Raw genomic sequence first — 13062 nt, 5'->3', positions numbered from 1 at the left:
GGAGTCATTTCGTTGCAAGCGGGTTTTTAAGTGCTCTGGAGTCATTTCGTTGCAAGCGGGTTTTTAAGTGCTCTGAAGGCATTTCGTTGCAAGCGGGTTTTTAAGTGCTCTGGAGTCATTTCGTTGCAAGCGGGTTTTTAAGTGCTCTGGAGTCATTTCGTTGCAAGGGGGTTTTTAAGTGCTCTGGAGTCATTTCGTTGTAAGCGGGTTTTTAAGTACTCTGGAGACATTTCGTTGCAAGCGGGTTTTTAAGTGCTCTGGAGTCATTTCGTTGCATGCGGGTTTTTAAGTGCTCTGAAGGCATTTCGTTGTAAGCGGGCTTTTAAGTGCTCTGGAGTCATTTCGTTGCAAGCGGGTTTTTACGTGTTCTGGAGTCATTTCGTTGCAAGCGGGTTTTTACATACTTCTCAGACATTTCACTGGAAGCGGGTTTTTTAAGTGCTCTGCAGGCATTTCGTTGTAAGCGGGTTTTTAAGTACTCTGGAGTCATTTCGTTGCAAGCGGGTTTTTAAGTGCTCTGGAGTCATTTCGTTGCAAGCGGGTTTTTAAGTGCTCTGGAGTCATTTCGTTGCAAGCGGGTTTTTAAGTGCTCTGGAGTCATTTCGTTACAAGCGGGTTTTTAAGTGCTCTGGAGGCATTTCGTTGCAAGCGGGTTTTTAAGTGCTCTGGAGTCATTTCGTTGCAAGCGGGTTTTTAAGTGCTCTGGAGTCATTTCGTTGCAAGCGGGTTTTTAAGTGCTCTGGAGTCATTTCGTTGCAAGCGGGTTTTTAAGTGCTCTGGAGTCATTTCGTTGCAAGCGGGTTTTTAAGTGCTCTGGAGTCATTTCGTTGCAAGCGGGTTTTTAAGTGCTCTGGAGTCATTTCGTTGCAAGCGGGTTTTTAAGTGCTCTGGAGTCATTTCGTTGCAAGCGGGTTTTTAAGTGCTCTGTAGACATTTCGTTGCAAGCGGGTTTTTAAGTGCTATGGAGTCATTTCGTTGCAAGCGGGTTTTTAAGTGCTCTGGAGTCATTTCGTTGCAAGCTGGTTTTTAAGTGCTCTGAAGGCATTTCGTTGCAAGCGGGTTTTTAAGTGCTCTGGAGTCATTTCGTTGCAAGCGGGTTTTTAAGTGCTCTGGAGTCATTTCGTTGCAAGCGGGTTTTTAAGTGCTCTGGAGTCATTTCGTTGCAAGCGGGTTTTTAAGTACTCTGGAGACATTTCGTTGCAAGCGGGTTTTTAAGTGCTCTGGAGTCATTTCGTTGCAAGCGGGTTTTTAAGTGCTCTGGAGTCATTTCGTTGCAAGCGGGTTTTTAAGTGCTCTGAAGGCATTTCGTTGCAAGCGGGTTTTTAAGTGCTCTGGAGTCATTTCGTTGCAAGCGGGTTTTTAAGTGCTCTGGAGTCATTTCGTTGCAAGCGGGTTTTTAAGTGCTCTGGAGTCATTTCGTTGCAAGCGGGTTTTTTAGTGCTCTGGAGTCATTTCGTTGCAAGCGGGTTTTTAAGTACTCTGGAGTCATTTCGTTGCATGCGGGTTTTTAAGTGCTCTGAAGGCATTTCGTTGTAAGCGGGTTTTTAAGTGCTCTGGAGTCATTTCGTTGCAAGCGGGTTTTTAAGTGCTCTGGAGTCATTTCGTTGCAAGCGGGTTTTTAAATGCTCTGGAGTCATTTCGTTGCAAGCGGGTTTTTAAGTGCTCTGAAGGCATTTCGTTGCAAGCGGGTTTTTAAGTGCTCTGGAGTCATTTCGTTGCAAGCGGGTTTTTAAGTGCTCTGGAGTCATTTCGTTGCAAGGGGGTTTTTAAGTGCTCTGGAGTCATTTCGTTGTAAGCGGGTTTTTAAGTACTCTGGAGACATTTCGTTGCAAGCGGGTTTTTAAGTGCTCTGGAGTCATTTCGTTGCAAGCGGGTTTTTAAGTGCTCTGAAGGCATTTCGTTGTAAGCGGGCTTTTAAGTGCTCTGGAGTCATTTCGTTGCAAGCGGGTTTTTACGTGTTCTGGAGTCATTTCGTTGCAAGCGGGTTTTTACATACTTCTCAGACATTTCACTGGAAGCGGGTTTTTTAAGTGCTCTGCAGGCATTTCGTTGTAAGCGGGTTTTTAAGTACTCTGGAGTCATTTCGTTGCAAGCGGGTTTTTAAGTGCTCTGGAGTCATTTCGTTGCAAGCGGGTTTTTAAGTGCTCTGGAGTCATTTCGTTACAAGCGGGTTTTTAAGTGCTCTGGAGTCATTTCGTTGCAAGCGGGTTTTTAAGTGCTCTGGAGTCATTTCGTTGCAAGCGGGTTTTTAAGTGCTCTGGAGTCATTTCGTTGCAAGCGGGTTTTTTAGTGCTCTGGAGTCATTTCGTTGCAAGCGGGTTTTTAAGTGCTCTGGAGTCATTTCGTTGCAAGCGGGTTTTTAAGTGCTCTGAAGGCATTTCGTTGCAAGCGGGTTTTTAAGTGCTCTGGAGTCATTTCGTTGCAAGCGGGTTTTTAAGTGCTCTGGAGTCATTTCGTTGCAAGCGGGTTTTTAAGTGCTCTGGAGTCATTTCATTGCAAGCGGGTTTTTTAGTGCTCTGGAGTCATTTCGTTGCAAGCGGGTTTTTAAGTGCTCTGGAGTCATTTCGTTGCATGCGGGTTTTTAAGTGCTCTGGAGTCATTTCGTTGCAAGCGGGTTTTTAAGTGCTCTGGAGTCATTTCGTTGCAAGCGGGTTTTTAAGTGCTCTGGAGTCATTTCGTTGCAAGCGGGTTTTTTAGTGCTCTGGAGTCATTTCGTTGCAAGCGGGTTTTTAAGTACTCTGGAGTCATTTCGTTGCATGCGGGTTTTTAAGTGCTCTGAAGGCATTTCGTTGTAAGCGGGTTTTTAAGTGCTCTGGAGTCATTTCGTTGCAAGCGGGTTTTTAAGTGCTCTGGAGTCATTTCGTTGCAAGCGGGTTTTTAAGTGCTCTGGAGTCATTTCGTTGCAAGCGGGTTTTTAAGTGCTCTGAAGGCATTTCGTTGCAAGCGGGTTTTTAAGTGCTCTGGAGTCATTTCGTTGCAAGCGGGTTTTTAAGTGCTCTGGAGTCATTTCGTTGCAAGGGGGTTTTTAAGTGCTCTGGAGTCATTTCGTTGTAAGCGGGTTTTTAAGTACTATGGAGACATTTCGTTGCAAGCGGGTTTTTAAGTGCTCTGGAGTCATTTCGTTGCATGCGGGTTTTTAAGTGCTCTGAAGGCATTTCGTTGTAAGCGGGCTTTTAAGTGCTCTGGAGTCATTTCGTTGCAAGCGGGTTTTTACGTGTTCTGGAGTCATTTCGTTGCAAGCGGGTTTTTACATACTTCTCAGACATTTCACTGGAAGCGGGTTTTTTAAGTGCTCTGCAGGCATTTCGTTGTAAGCGGGTTTTTAAGTACTCTGGAGTCATTTCGTTGCAAGCGGGTTTTTAAGTGCTCTGGAGTCATTTCGTTGCAAGCGGGTTTTTAAGTGCTCTGGAGTCATTTCGTTGCAAGCGGGTTTTTAAGTGCTCTGGAGTCATTTCGTTACAAGCGGGTTTTTAAGTGCTCTGGAGGCATTTCGTTGCAAGCGGGTTTTTAAGTGCTCTGGAGTCATTTCGTTGCAAGCGGGTTTTTAAGTGCTCTGGAGTCATTTCGTTGCAAGCGGGTTTTTAAGTGCTCTGGAGTCATTTCGTTGCAAGCGGGTTTTTAAGTGCTCTGGAGTCATTTCGTTGCAAGCGGGTTTTTAAGTGCTCTGGAGTCATTTCGTTGCAAGCGGGTTTTTAAGTGCTCTGGAGTCATTTCGTTGCAAGCGGGTTTTTAAGTGCTCTGGAGTCATTTCGTTGCAAGCGGGTTTTTAAGTGCTCTGGAGTCATTTCGTTGCAAGCGGGTTTTTAAGTGCTCTGGAGTCATTTCGTTGCAAGCGGGTTTTTAAGTGCTCTGGAGTCATTTCGTTGCAAGCGCGTTTTTAAGTGCTCTGGAGTCATTTCGTTGCAAGCGGGTTTTTAAGTGCTCTGGAGTCATTTCGTTACAAGCGGGTTTTTAAGTGCTCTGGAGGCATTTCGTTGCAAGCGGGTTTTTAAGTGCTCTGGAGTCATTTCGTTGCAAGCGGGTTTTTAAGTGCTCTGGAGTCATTTCGTTGCAAGCGGGTTTTTAAGTGCTCTGGAGTCATTTCGTTGCAAGCGGGTTTTTAAGTGCTCTGGAGTCATTTCGTTGCAAGCGGGTTTTTAAGTGCTCTGGAGTCATTTCGTTGCAAGCGGGTTTTTAAGTGCTCTGGAGACATTTCGTTGCAAGCGGGTTTTTAAGTGCTCTGGAGTCATTTCGTTGCAAGCGGGTTTTTAAGTGCTCTGGAGTCATTTCGTTGCAAGCGGGTTTTTAAGTGCTCTGGAGTCATTTCGTTGCAAGCGGGTTTTTACGTGTTCTGGAGTCATTTCGTTGCAAGCGGGTTTTTACATACTTCTCAGACATTTCACTGGAAGCGGGTTTTTTAAGTGCTCTGCAGGCATTTCGTTGTAAGCGGGTTTTTAAGTACTCTGGAGTCATTTCGTTGCAAGCGGGTTTTTAAGTGCTCTGGAGTCATTTCGTTGTAAGCGGGTTTTTAAGTGCTCTGGAGTCATTTCGTTGCAAGCGGGTTTTTAAGTGCTCTGGAGTCATTTCGTTACAAGCGGGTTTTTAAGTGCTCTGGAGTCATTTCGTTGCAAGCGGGTTTTTAAGTGCTCTGGAGTCATTTCGTTGCAAGCGGGTTTTTAAGTGCTCTGGAGTCATTTCGTTGCAAGCGGGTTTTTAAGTGCTCTGGAGTCATTTCGTTGCAAGCGGGTTTTTAAGTGCTCTGGAGACATTTCGTTGCAAGCGGGTTTTTAAGTGCTCTGGAGTCATTTCGTTGCAAGCGGGTTTTTAAGTGCTCTGGAGTCATTTCGTTGCAAGCGGGTTTTTAAGTGCTCTGGAGTCATTTCGTTGCAAGCGGGTTTTTACGTGTTCTGGAGTCATTTCGTTGCAAGCGGGTTTTTACATACTTCTCAGACATTTCACTGGAAGCGGGTTTTTTAAGTGCTCTGCAGGCATTTCGTTGTAAGCGGGTTTTTAAGTACTCTGGAGTCATTTCGTTGCAAGCGGGTTTTTAAGTGCTCTGGAGTCATTTCGTTGTAAGCGGGTTTTTAAGTGCTCTGGAGTCATTTCGTTGCAAGCGGGTTTTTAAGTGCTCTGGAGTCATTTCGTTACAAGCGGGTTTTTAAGTGCTCTGGAGTCATTTCGTTGCAAGCGGGTTTTTAAGTGCTCTGGAGTCATTTCGTTGCAAGCGGGTTTTTAAGTGCTCTGGAGTCATTTCGTTGCAAGCGGGTTTTTAAGTGCTCTGGAGTCATTTCGTTGCAAGCGGGTTTTTAAGTGCTCTGAAGGCATTTCGTTGCAAGCGGGTTTTTAAGTGCTCTGGAGTCATTTCGTTGCAAGCGGGTTTTTAAGTGCTCTGGAGTCATTTCGTTGCAAGCGGGTTTTTAAGTGCTCTGGAGTCATTTCATTGCAAGCGGGTTTTTTAGTGCTCTGGAGTCATTTCGTTGCAAGCGGGTTTTTAAGTGCTCTGGAGTCATTTCGTTGCATGCGGGTTTTTAAGTGCTCTGGAGTCATTTCGTTGCAAGCGGGTTTTTAAGTGCTCTGGAGTCATTTCGTTGCAAGCGGGTTTTTAAGTGCTCTGGAGTCATTTCGTTGCAAGCGGGTTTTTTAGTGCTCTGGAGTCATTTCGTTGCAAGCGGGTTTTTAAGTACTCTGGAGTCATTTCGTTGCATGCGGGTTTTTAAGTGCTCTGAAGGCATTTCGTTGTAAGCGGGTTTTTAAGTGCTCTGGAGTCATTTCGTTGCAAGCGGGTTTTTAAGTGCTCTGGAGTCATTTCGTTGCAAGCGGGTTTTTAAGTGCTCTGGAGTCATTTCGTTGCAAGCGGGTTTTTAAGTGCTCTGAAGGCATTTCGTTGCAAGCGGGTTTTTAAGTGCTCTGGAGTCATTTCGTTGCAAGCGGGTTTTTAAGTGCTCTGGAGTCATTTCGTTGCAAGGGGGTTTTTAAGTGCTCTGGAGTCATTTCGTTGTAAGCGGGTTTTTAAGTACTCTGGAGACATTTCGTTGCAAGCGGGTTTTTAAGTGCTCTGGAGTCATTTCGTTGCATGCGGGTTTTTAAGTGCTCTGAAGGCATTTCGTTGTAAGCGGGCTTTTAAGTGCTCTGGAGTCATTTCGTTGCAAGCGGGTTTTTACGTGTTCTGGAGTCATTTCGTTGCAAGCGGGTTTTTACATACTTCTCAGACATTTCACTGGAAGCGGGTTTTTTAAGTGCTCTGCAGGCATTTCGTTGTAAGCGGGTTTTTAAGTACTCTGGAGTCATTTCGTTGCAAGCGGGTTTTTAAGTGCTCTGGAGTCATTTCGTTGCAAGCGGGTTTTTAAGTGCTCTGGAGTCATTTCGTTGCAAGCGGGTTTTTAAGTGCTCTGGAGTCATTTCGTTACAAGCGGGTTTTTAAGTGCTCTGGAGGCATTTCGTTGCAAGCGGGTTTTTAAGTGCTCTGGAGTCATTTCGTTGCAAGCGGGTTTTTAAGTGCTCTGGAGTCATTTCGTTGCAAGCGGGTTTTTAAGTGCTCTGGAGTCATTTCGTTGCAAGCGGGTTTTTAAGTGCTCTGGAGTCATTTCGTTGCAAGCGGGTTTTTAAGTGCTCTGGAGTCATTTCGTTGCAAGCGGGTTTTTAAGTGCTCTGGAGTCATTTCGTTGCAAGCGGGTTTTTAAGTGCTCTGGAGTCATTTCGTTGCAAGCGGGTTTTTAAGTGCTCTGGAGTCATTTCGTTGCAAGCGGGTTTTTAAGTGCTCTGGAGTCATTTCGTTGCAAGCGGGTTTTTAAGTGCTCTGGAGTCATTTCGTTGCAAGCGCGTTTTTAAGTGCTCTGGAGTCATTTCGTTGCAAGCGGGTTTTTAAGTGCTCTGGAGTCATTTCGTTACAAGCGGGTTTTTAAGTGCTCTGGAGGCATTTCGTTGCAAGCGGGTTTTTAAGTGCTCTGGAGTCATTTCGTTGCAAGCGGGTTTTTAAGTGCTCTGGAGTCATTTCGTTGCAAGCGGGTTTTTAAGTGCTCTGGAGTCATTTCGTTGCAAGCGGGTTTTTAAGTGCTCTGGAGTCATTTCGTTGCAAGCGGGTTTTTAAGTGCTCTGGAGTCATTTCGTTGCAAGCGGGTTTTTAAGTGCTCTGGAGACATTTCGTTGCAAGCGGGTTTTTAAGTGCTCTGGAGTCATTTCGTTGCAAGCGGGTTTTTAAGTGCTCTGGAGTCATTTCGTTGCAAGCGGGTTTTTAAGTGCTCTGGAGTCATTTCGTTGCAAGCGGGTTTTTACGTGTTCTGGAGTCATTTCGTTGCAAGCGGGTTTTTACATACTTCTCAGACATTTCACTGGAAGCGGGTTTTTTAAGTGCTCTGCAGGCATTTCGTTGTAAGCGGGTTTTTAAGTACTCTGGAGTCATTTCGTTGCAAGCGGGTTTTTAAGTGCTCTGGAGTCATTTCGTTGCAAGCGGGTTTTTAAGTGCTCTGGAGTCATTTCGTTGCAAGCGGGTTTTTAAGTGCTCTGGAGTCATTTCGTTACAAGCGGGTTTTTAAGTGCTCTGGAGGCATTTCGTTGCAAGCGGGTTTTTAAGTGCTCTGGAGTCATTTCGTTGCAAGCGGGTTTTTAAGTGCTCTGGAGTCATTTCGTTGCAAGCGGGTTTTTAAGTGCTCTGGAGTCATTTCGTTGCAAGCGGGTTTTTAAGTGCTCTGGAGTCATTTCGTTGCAAGCGGGTTTTTAAGTGCTCTGGAGTCATTTCGTTGCAAGCGGGTTTTTAAGTGCTCTGGAGTCATTTCGTTGCAAGCGGGTTTTTAAGTGCTCTGGAGTCATTTCGTTGCAAGCGGGTTTTTAAGTGCTCTGGAGTCATTTCGTTGCAAGCGGGTTTTTAAGTGCTCTGGAGTCATTTCGTTGCAAGCGGGTTTTTAAGTGCTCTGGAGTCATTTCGTTGCAAGCGCGTTTTTAAGTGCTCTGGAGTCATTTCGTTGCAAGCGGGTTTTTAAGTGCTCTGGAGTCATTTCGTTACAAGCGGGTTTTTAAGTGCTCTGGAGGCATTTCGTTGCAAGCGGGTTTTTAAGTGCTCTGGAGTCATTTCGTTGCAAGCGGGTTTTTAAGTGCTCTGGAGTCATTTCGTTGCAAGCGGGTTTTTAAGTGCTCTGGAGTCATTTCGTTGCAAGCGGGTTTTTAAGTGCTCTGGAGTCATTTCGTTGCAAGCGGGTTTTTAAGTGCTCTGGAGTCATTTCGTTGCAAGCGGGTTTTTAAGTGCTCTGGAGACATTTCGTTGCAAGCGGGTTTTTAAGTGCTCTGGAGTCATTTCGTTGCAAGCGGGTTTTTAAGTGCTCTGGAGTCATTTCGTTGCAAGCGGGTTTTTAAGTGCTCTGGAGTCATTTCGTTGCAAGCGGGTTTTTACGTGTTCTGGAGTCATTTCGTTGCAAGCGGGTTTTTACATACTTCTCAGACATTTCACTGGAAGCGGGTTTTTTAAGTGCTCTGCAGGCATTTCGTTGTAAGCGGGTTTTTAAGTACTCTGGAGTCATTTCGTTGCAAGCGGGTTTTTAAGTGCTCTGGAGTCATTTCGTTGTAAGCGGGTTTTTAAGTGCTCTGGAGTCATTTCGTTGCAAGCGGGTTTTTAAGTGCTCTGGAGTCATTTCGTTACAAGCGGGTTTTTAAGTGCTCTGGAGTCATTTCGTTGCAAGCGGGTTTTTAAGTGCTCTGGAGTCATTTCGTTGCAAGCGGGTTTTTAAGTGCTCTGTAGGCATTTCGTTGCAAGCGGGTTTTTAAGTGCTCTGGAGTCATTTCGTTGCAAGCGGGTTTTTAAGTGCTCTGGAGTCATTTCGTTGCAAGCGGGTTTTTAAGTGCTCTGGAGTCATTTCATTGCAAGCGGGTTTTTTAGTGCTCTCGAGTCATTTCGTTGCAAGCGGGTTTTTAAGTGCTCTGGAGTCATTTCGTTGCAAGCGGGTTTTTAAGTGCTCTGGAGTCATTTCGTTGCAAGCGGGTTTTTAAGTGCTCTGAAGGCATTTCGTTGCAAGCGGGTTTTTAAGTGCTCTGGAGTCATTTCGTTGCAAGCGGGTTTTTAAGTGCTCTGGAGTCATTTCGTTGCAAGCGGGTTTTTAAGTGCTCTGGAGTCATTTCGTTGCAAGCGGGTTTTTAAGTACTCTGGAGACATTTCGTTGCAAGCGGGTTTTTAAGTGCTCTAGAGTCATTTCGTTGCAAGCGGGTTTTTAAGTGCTCTGGAGTCATTTCGTTGCAAGCGGGTTTTTAAGTGCTCTGAAGGCATTTCGTTGCAAGCGGGTTTTTAAGTGCTCTGGAGTCATTTCGTTGCAAGCGGGTTTTTAAGTGCTCTGGAGTCATTTCGTTGCAAGCGGGTTTTTAAGTGCTCTGGAGTCATTTCGTTGCAAGCGGGTTTTTTAGTGCTCTGGAGTCATTTCGTTGCAAGCGGGTTTTTAAGTACTCTGGAGTCATTTCGTTGCATGCGGGTTTTTAAGTGCTCTGAAGGCATTTCGTTGTAAGCGGGTTTTTAAGTGCTCTGGAGTCATTTCGTTGCAAGCGGGTTTTTAAGTGCTCTGGAGTCATTTCGTTGCAAGCGGGTTTTTAAGTGCTCTGGAGTCATTTCGTTGCAAGCGGGTTTTTAAGTGCTCTGAAGGCATTTCGTTGCAAGCGGGTTTTTAAGTGCTCTGGAGTCATTTCGTTGCAAGCGGGTTTTTAAGTGCTCTGGAGTCATTTCGTTGCAAGGGGGTTTTTAAGTGCTCTGGAGTCATTTCGTTGTAAGCGGGTTTTTAAGTACTCTGGAGACATTTCGTTGCAAGCGGGTTTTTAAGTGCTCTGGAGTCATTTCGTTGCATGCGGGTTTTTAAGTGCTCTGAAGGCATTTCGTTGTAAGCGGGCTTTTAAGTGCTCTGGAGTCATTTCGTTGCAAGCGGGTTTTTACGTGTTCTGGAGTCATTTCGTTGCAAGCGGGTTTTTACATACTTCTCAGACATTTCACTGGAAGCGGGTTTTTTAAGTGCTCTGCAGGCATTTCGTTGTAAGCGGGTTTTTAAGTACTCTGGAGTCATTTCGTTGCAAGCGGGTTTTTAAGTGCTCTGGAGTCATTTCGTTGCAAGCGGGTTTTTAAGTGCTCTGGAGTCATTTCGTTGCAAGCGGGTTTTTAAGTGCTCTGGAGTCATTTCGTTGCAAGCGGGTTTTTAAGTGCTCTGGAGTCATTTCGTTGCAAGCGGGTTTTTAAGTGCTCTGGAGTCATTTCGTTGCAAGCGGGTTTTTAAGTGCTCTGGAGTCATTTCGTTGCAAGCGGGTTTTTAAGTACTCTGTAGACATTTCGTTGCAAGCGGGTTTTTAAGTGCTCTGGAGTCATTTCGTTGCAAGCGGGTTTTTTAGTGCTCTGGAGTCATTTCGTTGCAAGCGGGTTTTTAAGTACTCTGGAGTCATTTCGTTGCATGCGGGTTTTTAAGTGCTCTGAAGGCATTACGTTGCAAGCGGGTTTTTAAGTGCTCTGGAGTCATTTCGTTGCAAGCGGGTTTTTAAGTGCTCTGGAGTCATTTCGTTGCAAGCGGGTTTTTAAGTGCTCTGGAGTCATTTCGTTGCAAGCGGGTTTTTAAGTGCTCTGAAGGCATTTCGTTGCAAGCGGGTTTTTAAGTGCTCTGGAGTCATTTCGTTGCAAGCGGGTTTTTAAGTGCTCTGGAGTCATTTCGTTGCAAGCGGGTTTTTAAGTGCTCTGGAGTCATTTCGTTGCAAGCGGGTTTTTAAGTGCTCTGGAGTCATTTCGTTGCAAGCGGGTTTTTAAGTGCTCTGGAGTCATTTCGTTGCAAGCGGGTTTTTAAGTGCTCTGGAGTCATTTCGTTGCAAGCGGGTTTTTAAGTGCTCTGGAGTCATTTCGTTACAAGCGGGTTTTTAAGTGCTCTGGAGGCATTTCGTTGCAAGCGGGTTTTTAAGTGCTCTGGAGTCATTTCGTTGCAAGCGGGTTTTTAAGTGCTCTGGAGTCATTTCGTTGCAAGCGGTTTTTAAGTGCTCTGGAGTCATTTCGTTGCAAGCGGGTTTTTAAGTGCTCTGGAGTCATTTCGTTGCAAGCGGGTTTTTAAGTGCTCTGGAGTCATTTCGTTGCAAGCGGGTTTTTAAGTGCTCTGGAGACATTTCGTTGCAAGCGGGTTTTTAAGTGCTCTGGAGTCATTTCGTTTCAAGCGGGTTTTTAAGTGCTCTGGAGTCATTTCGTTGCAAGCGGGTTTTTAAGTGCTCTGGAGTCATTTCGTTGCAAGCGGGTTTTTACGTGTTCTGGAGTCATTTCGTTGCAAGCGGGTTTTTACATACTTCTCAGACATTTCACTGGAAGCGGGTTTTTTAAGTGCTTTGCAGGCATTTCGTTGTAAGCGGGTTTTTAAGTACTCTGGAGTCATTTCGTTGCAAGCGGGTTTTTAAGTGCTCTGGAGTCATTTCGTTGCAAGCGGGTTTTTAAGTGCTGTGGAGTCATTTCGTTGCAAGCGGGTTTTTAAGTGCTCTGGAGTCATTTCGTTACAAGCGGGTTTTTAAGTGCTCTGGAGTCATTTCGTTGCAAGCGGGTTTTTAAGTGCTCTGGAGTCATTTCGTTGCAAGCGGGTTTTTAAGTGCTCTGGAGTCATTTCGTTGCAAGCGGGTTTTTAAGTGCTCTGGAGTCATTTCGTTGCAAGCGGGTTTTTAAGTGCTCTGGAGTCATTTCGTTGCAAGCGGGTTTTTTAGTGCTCTGGAGTCATTTCGTTGCAAGCGGGTTTTTAAGTGCTCTGGAGTCATTTCGTTGCAAGCGGGTTTTTAAGTGCTCTGAAGGCATTTCGTTGCAAGCGGGTTTTTAAGTGCTCTGGAGTCATTTCGTTGCAAGCGGGTTTTTAAGTGCTCTGGAGTCATTTCGTTGCAAGCGGGTTTTTAAGTGCTCTGGAGTCATTTCGTTGCAAGCGGGTTTTTTAGTGCTCTGGAGTCATTTCGTTGCAAGCGGGTTTTTAAGTGCTCTGGAGTCATTTCGTTGCATGCGGGTTTTTAAGTGCTCTGGAGTCATTTCGTTGCAAGCGGGTTTTTAAGTGCTCTGGAGTCATTTCGTTGCAAGCGGGTTTTTAAGTGCTCTGGAGTCATTTCGTTGCAAGCGGGTTTTTTAGTGCTCTGGAGTCATTTCGTTGCAAGCGGGTTTTTAAGTACTCTGGAGTCATTTCGTTGCATGCGGGTTTTTAAGTGCTCTGAAGGCATTTCGTTGTAAGCGGGTTTTTAAGTGCTCTGGAGTCATTTCGTTGCAAGCGGGTTTTTAAGTGCTCTGGAGTCATTTCGTTGCAAGCGGGTTTTTAAGTGCTCTGGAGTCATTTCGTTGCAAGCGGGTTTTTAAGTGCTCTGAAGGCATTTCGTTGCAAGCGGGTTTTTAAGTGCTCTGGAGTCATTTCGTTGCAAGCGGGTTTTTAAGTGCTCTGGAGTCATTTCGTTGCAAGGGGGTTTTTAAGTGCTCTGGAGTCATTTCGTTGTAAGCGGGTTTTTAAGTACTCTGGAGACATTTCGTTGCAAGCGGGTTTTTAAGTGCTCTGGAGTCATTTCGTTGCATGCGGGTTTTTAAGTGCTCTGAAGGCATTTCGTTGTAAGCGGGCTTTTAAGTGCTCTGGAGTCATTTCGTTGCAAGCGGGTTTTTACGTGTTCTGGAGTCATTTCGTTGCAAGCGGGTTTTTACATACTTCTCAGACATTTCACTGGAAGCGGGTTTTTTAAGTGCTCTGCAGGCATTTCGTTGTAAGCGGGTTTTTAAGTACTCTGGAGTCATTTCGTTGCAAGCGGGTTTTTAAGTGCTCTGGAGTCATTTCGTTGCAAGCGGGTTTTTAAGTGCTCTGGAGTCATTTCGTTGCAAGCGGGTTTTTAAGTGCTCTGGAGTCATTTCGTTACAAGCGGGTTTTTAAGTGCTCTGGAGGCATTTCGTTGCAAGCGGGTTTTTAAGTGCTCTGGAGTCATTTCGTTGCAAGCGGGTTTTTAAGTGCTCTGGAATCATTTCGTTGCAAGCGGGTTTTTAAGTGCTCTGGAGTCATTTCGTTGCAAGCGGGTTTTTAAGTGCTCTGGAGTCATTTCGTTGCAAGCGGGTTTTTAAGTGCTCTGGAGTCATTTCGTTGCAAGCGGGTTTTT

This window comes from Meriones unguiculatus, chromosome X (assembly GCF_030254825.1).
Source record: "Meriones unguiculatus strain TT.TT164.6M chromosome X, Bangor_MerUng_6.1, whole genome shotgun sequence".
Lineage (NCBI taxonomy): Eukaryota > Metazoa > Chordata > Mammalia > Rodentia > Muridae > Meriones > Meriones unguiculatus.
The sequence above is the reverse complement of the archived record's forward strand: the minus strand, read 5'-3'. Positions refer to the sequence as shown.